Below are 13,181 nucleotides of genomic sequence, written 5' to 3'. Positions count from 1 at the left end.
CAGAGTCACAAAGCTAATAAGCTTTAGAGGCCAGATTTGAACTGTTGAAAAATGACTCTTCCTGATTCCAAGACCTGTGCTCTATCCACTGTACTGCCTGGCTGCCTCTACAATTCCCTACAAACCCATGTTTTTCATACTTTTTTGCCTGGAGCTCTCTCTTTCACTAACTTTATTTCCCCTTATATTATGTCATTTTTCTTTATATTTTTGCCTTCTCATTAGATGATACATTCTCTGTTGGGAGAATGGTCTATGTCTCACTTATGTTTATATGACCCGCCAGTGAAGAGATGAAAGCTATAAGGATTGATAATCAAGTCTTTACTTATAGTTTAGGGTAGGGTCAGGAAGACCTGAGTTCCTCAAAACCTAGCTTTTTGAGCCTGACCAAATTGAGGTTCAAGAGGGAAAGAGAGAGAGACGGGGGGGGGGGGGGGGGAGAAACAGAGAGAGAGGGGGGGGGAGAGAAACACAGAGAGAGAGAGAAAGGAAAGAAACAGAGAGAGAGAGAAACAGAGAGAGAGAGAGAGAGAAGAGAGAAGAGAGAAGAGAGAGAGAAGAAAAGAGAGAGAGAGAGAGAGAGAGAGAGAGAGAGAGAGAGAGAGAGAGAGAGAGAGAGAGAGAAAACATTTCCCAATCTATAGTAGTCTTCAAGCAGAAAAAATTAATGTCCAATCTTTAGATTGGACTAGATGGCCTCCAAAGCCCTTTTTTATAGCCAGGACCTAGTAGTCTAATACTGAATAGTGACGTGAATAAGATCAAAGTCAGACATGTATGGAACAGAACTAGGCGGTTTCTAAATGTTGTTCTTCTGGAGGACATATGAATTGTAGGAAAACATACAAAGGCAGATACAATGAAAAGAACAAGCAGCTTTCCTCCATGGTCTTTGGGCTGAAAAAAAGTCCAATCACAGGCAATTTATTTCACTTAGGAATCAGGTGAACTTTGGAGGTCTTTTTTAGAAAGGAAAACACATTCTCCATGGTTTCCAGATATGATTCTTTCTGGAACCTCAATTCTCCCCACCCCACCAAAATTTAAAAAAAAATCAGGTATAAGAGAAATGGAGTTCGAACAAAAACTCCCACATTGGTTTCAATTTTCTTTTCTCTGCAAAAAAGTAATTTTTTTTTTGAGAAAAAATTTGGCAGAATTGTGAATATCATGCAGTTTAGCACAGATGGAAACTGAAGTTAGCCAAAGGGCTCTGGCTGAAACTCTCAAACCATAAGATCCCAGTACAGCCTGCCCTTATCTACCTGATCCTGTTGACATACTTCTCGTGGCTCACTTCCCATTCTTTGCTACCCATAGGCTAAGGGGACAATCTATATAGTAGTGATTTGTTCCTTGGACAGAACAGATTTTAAATGAGGGCTGGTGTGTTAGCAAAGCTAATACATTTCTGTTCTAGAAACAAGAAGAGAGTTAGGACTTTGCCTTTTAAAAATGGGAACTGACACCCAGTATACTTGATGGAGAGACAGATCAAAGTGAAAGGGAGACAGATATAGAGACAGAGACAGTTCAGAGAGACAGAGGGAGATATACAGAGAAACAGAGAGAGATATGCAGAGATGCAGAGGGAGATAGATGCAGAGAGACAGAAAGAGAGACAGAGAGGAGCAATAAAGGATGCAAGGGAAGAAGGAAGTGCAGGGCTAATCCCCATCCCTCCCAGCAGAGTGAGTGGCAGGGAATGTCAGATGTTTATGCCACTGACTCCCTCTTTCCTTCTCCCCAAACACACTGTTGCTCCTTTATGGGATAAAGAGTAGAAAGGGAAAAATAATGTTACTTCACTTTGTCTTGTAATTTTTTGTTTTTCAAGACTGGGAAAGGATACAATTCCCAGGATCTATGCAGTCAACCCAAACTTTGTCAAAGGGCTGTAACAAACAGAATTTTTGTGTTTGTTTTTTTTTTAATTGTGACTTGATAGTTCGTTGGTGACTAACAATTGAAGTAAAACCTGTTGACAAGACACAGCTTTTCTTGGCCTGTTTTAAAATTATTTTTAAAAGGAAAAAAGTATTTCACATCAGATTGTACAGATCCATTCAGCTTTATAATTTCAAACTTGGAAGGGTAACCAGCTAAAGACACAATGGTAGGCATAAATCTGGACACTGTGGGGCACCGTTGATCCAAGACTTCTTTCTAAGCACAATAAACATTTGAATGTTAAGCTTTCAAAATAGGAATATAATTCATATAAATAGCAGCAACACCAGCCCTGTGGCAGGATTACTAAGAAAGAAAATAATAACGTCACTCAAGAATAACTTAGTAAGAGCCCTGTCTTTTATTTACAGGATAAAAGAGGGCAGAACTATGAAAACTGTAATTATAAATGTCTTCCTTTATTGAACAGCTTTCCTTTCATCTTGAAAGAATGTATAGTGGGCTATGAAATGAGGCCAGTTGCACAAATCAAGACCTGTCAGGGCTTGCAGATTCAAAATTTAACAGTTGGGATTCAGTGACACTAGAGAATGTCAGACTTGTATAGAGAATGTGGCAGGAACGCAAGCTTCTCCTCTCTCCTCTATCTCTCTGACAAAATAGGACTCCTTTAGAGAAGGTCAGAATGCTACTTGTGCTGGGTCCTTATTGCCCCACTGATGAAGCCATCAATGAAACTGAAACTGATTTAAGATCATGTATCCAAGCTTTGCCCATGGGGTTGGTCTGTTCCAGAGATAAAATTTACACAAAAAGGTCCATTAGGAAAAATCAGAGGTTAGCCGTTGGATATAGACCTTGTTCAATTCTCTGTGGGTATCCACTTGGCCTTTACAGGGCACCATGTTCATCAAAGAACTGGTGCCAGTGGGAGCTAAAGACTGCCATAGAAACAAATACAAACATATTAGGTACTGGAAAGAGATCTGTATCTCTTTCCATGAGTCCCTGTAAAGGAAGAACCATTGCCAGAAAGATGGAGTCTTGACAAGAGAAGAGAAGAGAAGAGGCTCCCTTTACTAAGATGTAAAGGAGACCTGTGGGCCCTACCATATTGTGTGACCCAGTTGAGGAAGAAAGATTAGAATATCAAGGAGTCACAAATTGGAAGAGCTACCTTCACTGGTACTGTGAGTCATGCAGACTGTGTCCATTCATAGGAAAATTAAAAACTAAAGAGGGGAGTTTGATTCCCTAGAAACCCTGAGTTCTTTTCCTATTTTAGGGTAAGAGGAGAACCTCAAATTCAGGATGGCACTGTAAATCTGGAGGAAATGCATACATTCCAAGGGAAGAAAAGCTCATCATAGTTGAGAATTGCTTGACTTCTCAGAAGCACTGTCCTTCCATATAGAAAAAAATTCAGTGCTTCTCTAGTTCAGTACATATACTTAGTACTTACTATAGTTCTACAAGATTCATACCTTTGATAAAAGAGCATATAAGCTCGTACAACCTCAGCCAGAATTAGAACTGGAAGTCAGAGACCGTGGTGGTGGACCTCCTGCCTCCCCCACAGAAACCAAGACACATTCAGGAGGATCTCAAGAAGCTGGCAGAGGCAGAGAACACAAAGAACTGATGTCAGGAGCTCAAGCTCTCGGAACCAAGGAGAGAGATAGGCCTCTAAGTAAGCTAACTGGCCCCAGGAAAGGAGACAAGACTTGGAAAGAGACAATAAAGGATTTGGACTTTAACCCCTGGCTACTCGTGTGGTGAAAGGAAGGTTGCCTCCAGAGACCCCAAGAAAACCCGAACAAGAGAATATTACATTTTAGAGAAGCTATATAACTTCCTAAGGAAGATATTTTTGCCAGGGGAGAAGGAAGGGTTTTTGTTTTTTGGATTTTTTTTTTTTTTAAGTTTTAAGTGTTAATCCTTCATATTTCTCTATCAAGTTAAATAAAATCTCTCCTATATAATTTCAGTCTGTATAGAAACTGAGGGAACTTTGAAAGTAAAATACAAATTTACACATTGAGGATATGAGCCAAAGATTTGTAAAATGCTCTTACAGTGAGTTTAATCTATAGATTGGGGGCCCCAATTGACATCCAAATTACATTGGAAGGGATCTTAGAGACAACCTAATCTGACCAATAAATATTTAACAAAGGGTTCTTTCTGTGTGTACATACACTTTCCATTTAATCTTTCATTAATATTTTCTTAAGTCTAGACAATCAACAGTTAAGCTTTGATTTGTAGTTTTTACTTAGGTGTAAATCTTTACACTGAAAATTTAACAATCAGCACTCCTGAATAGGTGTAAGCTGATTTCTAGTCCACTTCTGAAGAGAGATCATTGGATAGCAACCTTGTAGTGACAATGAGGAAGGAGTCTGCCAAATCTCTTGGTTCTGTGAAGTTTGAGTTATTGTTGAGGTTTAAAAGGAGACCCCAAAAGGTTGGGTCCCAGACTGTGTAGTGAGGTGTCTCAAGAGGCAAAGTTTATTGTAATTGTAATATCAGTTGAAGCAAAGCTAAGTTCCAAAAGGATTTAGCAAAGAACAAGAAGTAAGAAAACAAATTTATAGGAAAAGACGGAGAGATGTGGTTCTTCATGTCACTGCTGTGCTAATGTTATGGCCCATATGTAGAACTGAGGAGTGATTGTGGTATGTTTGTACCTCACCATTTGTCTCAGAAACTCTGTTATCACTGTTATGTGGCAGTCTTCAAAGTTTCTAGGACTATACTATAGTATTCCTAAAGCCAGGAGACTTTGGATCATTGACAGATTGTTAGAATAATAGCATTCCTGTCTGGGGGGCCTCAGAATTACTGCTGGTTTTTTTTCCTAGAAGCCATACCTTATCATTGTGAGAAAGGGAGCAAACAGCACTAGAACAGGTAATGAGGAATGTCGTGTCTTCTGTTTTGATTATTGTCAGGAGATGGAAGGACTAACCAAAAATCCCAGCTCTACTATTCACAAATTTAAGACATTGAATAAGTTTTCCTCCTTCTCTGAGTCTCAGTTTCTTCATCTGTAAGATGGAGTCATTGAAATAAATAAGTTCTTGTGATCCTTACAGCTTAAACTCTCTGTGATTATCTAGGACAGTGGTATCAAACATAAATAGAATGGAGCCCACTTGTTTGTAATTTGTTCTTTGTTCTTGAAGATCAATGACATCAGAGAGGCAGTATCTTGACTTGCAAGCGAATTGGATTTAAGTAAGACAAGGCTGTGCAGAATCATCTGCCTTACTCTCTCCTCCAGAGCCAGGATGATTTAGGTCCAGTGGCAAAATAGAATGGGAGAGCCTGACCTTTTTAAGCTAAGATCTTTCCCAGAACTCAGTTTGTTTAAGGCAACATCCATTCCGTGATTAAGGTAGGTCAAAAATGAACACAAGGCTCACTCAACCATATATAAAGATACCTGCCTGATCATACCTGTTTATGTTGACTTAGAAAACAATACACTAACAATATCTATGTTCTATTGTATTTTTATTTATTTTATTATAGATTTCCCAATTATTTTTTATTGACATCTCTAATCTAGAATAATGCTTCTCATCATTTTTCAGTGTATGTTCCCTTTGGCAATCTGGTAAAATGTATGAGATCTCTTCTCAGAATGTTTTGAATTCAAAAAATAAGATACATGGGATTATTTTAAAAAATTATATTGTAACAGAGTTTGAATATGTACATGTGTTTTATATAATAAAATGTTTCTATATAGGTATGTACCTATAATACATATGTGCGCATATACACACACACAAACACACATACATATATTGTTTTATTCTGAACTTGTTTATTCATGGATTTGGTATTAAGAATCTCTGATCTACCAAATTCTTTGAGGAGAAGCTTTGCAGGAAGAAATAGACAGCAAAACTATACTAGTGGAAGGTCTCAACTTCCTTCTATTAGAACTAAATAAGTCTAACCCCAAAATAAACAAGAAATAAGTTAAGGAGGTAAAAGAATTTCTGATCTAGAGTCACTCATATTGTAATAGGCAGGACAGTCTGGTGGTTAAAGTCTGGATTTGAGATTAGTCAGCAGTTGACAAAAGGAAGTTCCTGAGTTAGAGGGAGGACCTTCAGAGAAGGAAGGGTATTAATCAAGGGTGTAGCTTTAACTCAAGTTGAGTACAGCTTTTTTTGTGCACCATGGACATCATCCTTCTGTGATAAACCTGAAAAAGGAGCCAACCCTTTCTGTTTCAGCCATCATTGTACTCAGGTGACCAAGAAGCAATGTCTATGACTCAAGACTTAACCTGCTCATCCAGCTTAAAGTCTTGAAGACAGTTTCAGTACTCTTTAAAGGAAAAAAATAATAATAAGACTAGCCTAACCTGTATGGTATAGGACTTTAGGATATTGTGATACCACATAAAATGATATCTTCATGAAAGGCTACGGGGACATTGTTATGTGGCAGTCTTCAAAGTTTCTAGGACTATACTATAGTATTCCTAAAGCCAGGAGACTTTGGATCATTGACAGATTGTTAGAATAATAGCATTTCAGAGGAGGAGAAGCCGGAGGAAAATGGCCCTAGGGAGGGTTAGGCCTAAGATAAAGGGAAAGAATGCCAGTAGAGATAAAGAAAAAGAAGTCTCTGAGTGACCTAAGTAGTGGAGCAGAAGGTGGGGATGGTCCGGCTCTGCATCAGGAAAAGTCCTAATCAGGTAGAAGAGTCTCATTGGAATAGAAGCCCCAGGATTCCTGTTAAAATGTTGGAGTGATGAGACCTTGGCAGCTCTTCTCTCTTCCAAGGGATTCCTCTGACTTGGTGATTCTTAAGAATGAGGAAAAGGCTGAAAATGAATGGAAAGGCCCTTCTCACAAGAGATTTCACTGAGAAGTTTCAATTATAAAGCATAGTATATTTATTTATTGAATTTAATAAATTTAAGATATGTGTGTTTATTTCTTGAATAACAATATCTTTTGCTATCATATATTTTTTATTTACTTATGTGCATAAAAGTTGTTTTCTGCTAGTAGAATATAAGCTCCTTGAAGGCAGAAAGGGTATCATTTGGTATCTGTTCTCAGTGTCTAAAATAGTGATAACCACACAGTACGTTCTTAACAAATGCTTGTTCAGTTAATTAAGAGAACATGTAGATCTGGGAGTCTGATACAAGGACATTATAATTAAACCCATGGGATCTGATGAGGGACCAAATGAAAGTGTGGCCATGAACACATGGTGCCAATCTGTTTCAATCCCTACATACAATCAGCTCCCAATTAGGGCAAATAATTATCTCCTGAAATAATCGGGAAGTCTGGATTCACACAGCATGTTTCTAATTGGCCTGGAGCCACTTGCCACACGTTATATAATTACAACTTCAAAAGACATGAATTCAAACACATGTGAACACTGCAGAGGATACATTTCTCACATTAATCAGGACCGGCTGTGTTGTTTCTTGACTGTAGGTGACTAGATGATCAGAGACAGGACAGACCTTATGGACTTCAAAAGAGCCACCAGAGATCCAGAAAATGGAATTCAGAGCCAAATGGGCTTGTACCAGAGCAGCCCAGCCTAGGAGCTGTGGAGCAGCCTGCTTGATCCAACCCAGCAGAGAATGACCTTGCAACTGGGACAACAAGCCTTGCCAGCCAGCCCATAATTCATCCACTGAGTATATACTACTCTCCAAAGGGAACTTAATGGGGGGATTTTTTAGTAGCAACCTCTTTTTAAGTTTGAGTCCACTCTCCCTGGTTCTCTGCCAGTTTGGGAAGCTTTGATATTTTGGTTCTTACTCTATCTTCTCAGTAAATCTATCTTTATAAAAGTGAATTGATGTTAATAGAGTTCACTCACTTCATTATTATTATTTTTTTTTATTGAAAACAGTCACTTTATTATAAAAATTTTTTGATAGTATATATACATGAGTAATTTTTTTTATAACATTATCCCTTGTATTCATTTTTCCAAATTATCCCCTCCCTCCCTCTACTCCCCCCCCAGATGACAGGCAATCCCATACATTTTACATGTGTTACAGTATAACCTAGATACAATATGTGTGTGTAAATACCATTTTCTTGTTGCACGTTATCACTTCATTATTTTTGCTCTAAAACATTTATCTGGACAAATTGAGGGAAAGTAAAGCTATTTAATCATATGCTGTTATAATATATATTTATATAAATATGTATAACTTATATACATGTTTTATATATATATATATATATATATGATATAATATATATGTATGTAAATATTATATATTTTATATATATATATATATATGTGTATATATATATATGTAAACTTAATTGGGGGGACCACACCAGATGGGGATTCCTGAAAAATAGCATTAGACAAATCTCCAGTTCTAGGACACACCTAAGAACCTTTGGGCAGGGGAATAAATAACCTTTCTTTAGGAACACAAACTGCTTCTAGTTTGGGAGAGGGAGACCAGAATCTAGCACTACAAAGAGATCAGTGGTGTCTTTGGGGAGACCATTTTCAATGGAGTAAAGAAGTTGGAAGCCTCATTGCAAAAAGTGAGAAGTGAGTGTGAGAAGAGCAATGGAAGCTTTGAATATAGGCAGCTTTTTCTGGGAGTTTGAGAAAGAAAGGACAAATAAGTTAATGAAAGATAATGGGGTCTAATGAGGGATTTTAATTTTGATTTTTTGGGGTGTGGGGGAGACTTTAAGCAGCAGAGAAGCTGATAGCTAAGGAGAATTAAAGATTATCAACTTGAATATCTTTCTTGTTCTTTCACATTCCCCTGCTTTTGAATTTGTCTGTTTCATCATCATCTCAGGTCACTATTCAGATTTAAATATATTACAGAATGGATATATTTAATCTGAAATGCTTTATATTATAATTCTTTATATACTTATAATATAATATTTATTTTTAATATTATAATTGAGGGTGTCCTAATACCCATTTTTTTTCTCACCTAGTCCCCAGCTTCCATAACATGTGGGTCACAACCCCTTTCATAACTGAATGTGAGAGTCATGAAATTATGATTTATCATCATTAAGTGCTTGATTTATATATCTATTTTATATACCTATATACCCAGAATCACTTAAAAATTTCTCAGGCAAAAAAGGTTTGTGAGTGAAAAAAGTTTAAGAAGCTCTGATCTAACTAGAACACCCTCTTTTTACAGATCAGGAAAATGGAGCCCAGGAAAGCTGGAGAAAGGATCTGAATGAAGATGATATGAAACTCTGACCTGCATCCAGTATTCTTTCTACTAGATCACACTGCTTACTCATTGACTTTGAAGATTTTCTTCACTTGCATAAGGACAAGAACTTGTAGAGCCATATAAGATACTTTAAACATAGCCTATGATTTCTATTGCAGGATAAGCATCCAATGTACATTTATTACTTTAATTTAGTATTGTTAAAGGCAAAATAATTATGTTCACAATTACAATATAAATATCTCTAAGGCAAGAAAATAAAGTCCCAATGGTTTTATTTTGGTTATTCAGTCATTTCAATTGTGTCCTATTCTCTGTGACCCCATTTGGGGTTTTCTTGACAAAAATACTGGATTGGTTTGCCATTTACTTCTCTAGATTATTTTATTCGCAGATGAAGAAACTGAGGCAGACAGGATTGAGTGACTTGCCCAGAGTCACACAGGTAAAAAATGTCTGAGACCATATTTGAACTCAGGAAGATGAGTATTCCTACCCTGGGCTCAGTTCTCTCTCCCCTATAACACTGGTTACCCCATAGACATTGTAATAACTTATAATTTCAGCAGTCAACTGGCCACATGACAAAATCCTGATGGATTCATCCCAACAATGTCTTCATTATTCCTTTTTCTCTTTCCATGCTAGCCCAAGCCCTTATTCCTCCACTTTTACAAACCAGGAAGAGCCGGGTTCAAATTAAACCTCTGATACTTAGAAAATGTATGGCCACTAATAGGTCCCTTTTCTAGCCTTTTGTCTCATTGTGAAGTATGGACTTTTGAGGCTGAAATGTTGTAATGTTGTTTTGAGGCCGAAATATGTGGAAAGCACTTTGCAAAGTGTAAAGACCAATATAAATGTCCGGTTTTATCATTATTATTATTGTTGTTTTTGCTGAGGCAATTGGGGTTAAATGACTTGTTCCAGGGTCACACAGCTAGGAAGTGTTAAGTGTCTGAGATCAGATTTGAACTCAAGTCCTCCTGAATTCAAGGCTGGTGCTCTATCCACTGCGCCACCTAGCCAACCCACTTATTATCATTATTATTATTATCATTATTTTCTCCCTGCTTCTAGACTCCCTAAGTGACAAAAGAAGTTACCTAGAATAATTTTTATTACATAATACTCCCCTAAAGGTTAAGAGCCTTGATTCTGGGCTCTGCCACCTATTAGTTGAATAGTTTTGCTCCATATTTCTAACCCATCCTCCTGTCAGCTGTCAAACTGATCTTCCTAAAGCAGTAGTGCCCGTTTCTCACTCACCTGTTTCACAAACATCTGTGAGAGCCTCCAGGGTCAAATACAAAACCCCCTGCTTGACATCCAAAGCCCTTCAGCAGCAGCCCCTCCTACTTCTCCAGTCTTGTTAGACCTCACTCCCCAAAATGTGCTTTTTGATCCGGTGACGCAGGCTACCTGGCTGCCCCACAAATAAGACAGTGCACCTGGCGTCGTCTCTGACTGTCTCCCATGCTTGGGATACCTCCCCCCTTCAGCTTGGCCTGGTGACTCCTTTGGTTCCAGCTAAAATCCTGTCCTCTTCAGGAAGGTGGTCTTAATTCGAGTGCCTTCCCTCTCTTAATTATTTCCTATTTATCCTCAATATGGTTTACTTGTACATATTTGTTTGCTTGTTATCTCCTCCATTAGACAACTGTGCGCTCTTTGAAGGCAGGAATTTTTTTTGCCTCTTTTTGTATCCCCAGCACTTAACATAGGGCACTTTGTATGTTTACTGTTGGCACTGAGTAGGTGCTTAAGAAATAGCCATTGACTTGACTATCTCAGCAATAAACATATCTATTAAGCATACCAAAAAAAAATTTTGGGGCAAATAATTTAAAGTATTGATTTTTCTTCAGTGGTATAAAATTTACCTCTGATTTCCCAAGCAAAATCCATGAATTGCTTTTGTTAATGTAAATTATAAAATTAAGGGCTAGCCAATAGAAAATAATTTTCTTTTATTTCCTCAGGGTGGCAGTAGAGTATAGGAAAGAATTCTGGCCTACAAAGTGCAAGGCCTGGATTCCAGTCCCGATTCTATGGCTGTGTGAATTTAGGCCAGTCATTTCACGACTCCGGGTCTGCCTTCTCATCTCTAATTGGGGTTGGACTTGATATTCTCTCAAGTGTCTTGCAAAATTATTTTTATAATATACAGTTTTGACTGTCATTCTCTGCTTAAAAGTGAGAAATAGTATGTTAGTAGTGAGTTAGTGAAGCATTATTTATTAAGTACCTACTATGTGTCAGGTATTGTGCGGAGCCCTGAGGATATAAAAAAAGGCAAAACAAAAAACAAAACCCAAACCTATGAGGTCTTTAAATCTTAGAGGGCTATATAAATTCTCATTGTAAATTATTATTATTATTTTTTAAAATAATGATTGCAAAAAAAGTGGAAAGAACACTGGGTCTGAGGTCAGAAGAGCTGGGTTTGTATCTCAGATCTGTGTGATATTAAGTAAGTCATTTCCCTTTAATGGGACTCAAATATTTCTCCTGTAAAATAGAGATTGGAATAAATGATCTCCAAACTCTGTTCTAGGTCAAGATTCTATGATTCTGTTCATAGGGAGCTCAGTCTAATGGAAGAGAGGAGATGCAAATAACTATGAAGAAATAAGATATATATATACACAGATATATATACTTACACACATACATACACACAAATATGCATAGTTATGTAGATATACCTCTATATGAGCATATATAAATAAACATAACTCCATTGTGAGTGTTAGAGTGCAGCACCCCCACCATCTGGAAAATCCTCCTAAGATTTTTGGCCCTCTTTTTGTACCAGAAAAGAAGTCTGAATTTTTTCTTGTAGTGGTGTTTATAGCACCTTATTGTAGGATTTGGGTTAAGTATTTATTTGGTCACAGGCTCTGGGTCTGCTGTGGTCTGCTTTCCTTCCACAAAACTCCCCTAAAATTCCCAGTTAGTTTCTTATTTCAACAATATATTAAAACCATGATGGGGAAAGCATTGATATGGAATATTGTATTATGGTATTATATAGATATCATATTTACATTATATTATATTTATTTAATAACTATGGATAGAGTTTTATATATAATAGGATAAAACAGGGGTAGTTCTCAGGGAAAAGTCCCAGGAAGTCCTGGGTCCTGCCTGTGACACATATTCAGGGTTATGTACCACTAATGGGTAGGTCCCTTACTCTCTCCATACTCTAGGCAACTCATTGAGACTATTAATTATAAGCTCAGAGAAGGCACCAACGTGGAACATGAGAGGGACTTTCCTCATTTGGGAATTCTTTATACCAGTGAAATCCCACACCAGGTCCCTAGCACCTGTCATGAATCTCACACGAGATCAGAGTGTTCTATGTAAATGCCACTTATTATTCTGGCCCCAGTTTTCTAGGATTACCTTTTTCCTCTGGCAATTCAAGACCTATTTATATTTTGTTCTATTTTTGCAGTAAAACTAAGGGTTTTTATTAAAAGACCAGAGAAGAATCATAGACTCTTGACCTAGAACAGAATTTAGAGATCCTTCATTCCAATCCCCTTATTTTACAGGGGAAACATTGAGTCTCATTAAAGGGAAATGACTTAATGTCATATAGATCTGAGATACAAACCCAGCTCTTCTGACCTCAGACCCAGTGTTTTTTCTACTTTTTTTTCCAATCATTATTTCAAAAAGAAAAATAATTCACAGTAATGAGCATTTATATAGACCTCTAAGATTTAAAGAGCTCATTTGATCTTCACAGAATCTTGGGAGGTAGGTGCTGTTATTTTCCCATTTTACAGATAAGGAAACTGAGGCAGAGAGAGATTGAGTGACTTACTCTGAGTCATATAAATAGTAAATATCTGAGGTCAAATTTGAACTTGTGTTTTCCTAACTCCAGATCCACCACTCTACCCATGGATGATCTAACTGTCTTTTTTTTTGCTCCCCTTAAACCAATCCTGTGATTTCATTGAGGCAGCTAGATGGTGCATTGGATAAAGTGCTGTGTATG

The 13,181-nt window shown here is 37.4% G+C and overlaps 1 protein-coding gene across 1 annotated transcript in view; it reads left to right on the top strand.

Moving 5' to 3' along the window:
* The window catches only part of SPRYD7 (SPRY domain containing 7), a 53,988-nt gene extending 44,551 nt beyond the window's left edge, over positions 1-9,437 (top strand). The window contains exons 5-6 of the transcript XR_012488447.1: positions 7,398-7,606; positions 9,119-9,437. The gene's annotated coding sequence lies outside the window, so the exon portion shown is untranslated. The remainder of the gene's footprint in view (positions 1-7,397; positions 7,607-9,118) is intronic.
* The last annotated feature ends 3,744 nt before the right edge of the window (positions 9,438-13,181 follow it).

Source organism: Sminthopsis crassicaudata, chromosome 3, assembly GCF_048593235.1.
Source record: "Sminthopsis crassicaudata isolate SCR6 chromosome 3, ASM4859323v1, whole genome shotgun sequence".
In the NCBI taxonomy this organism is placed as follows: domain Eukaryota; kingdom Metazoa; phylum Chordata; class Mammalia; order Dasyuromorphia; family Dasyuridae; genus Sminthopsis; species Sminthopsis crassicaudata.
The sequence above is the reverse complement of the archived record's forward strand: the minus strand, read 5'-3'. Positions and strand labels throughout refer to the sequence as shown.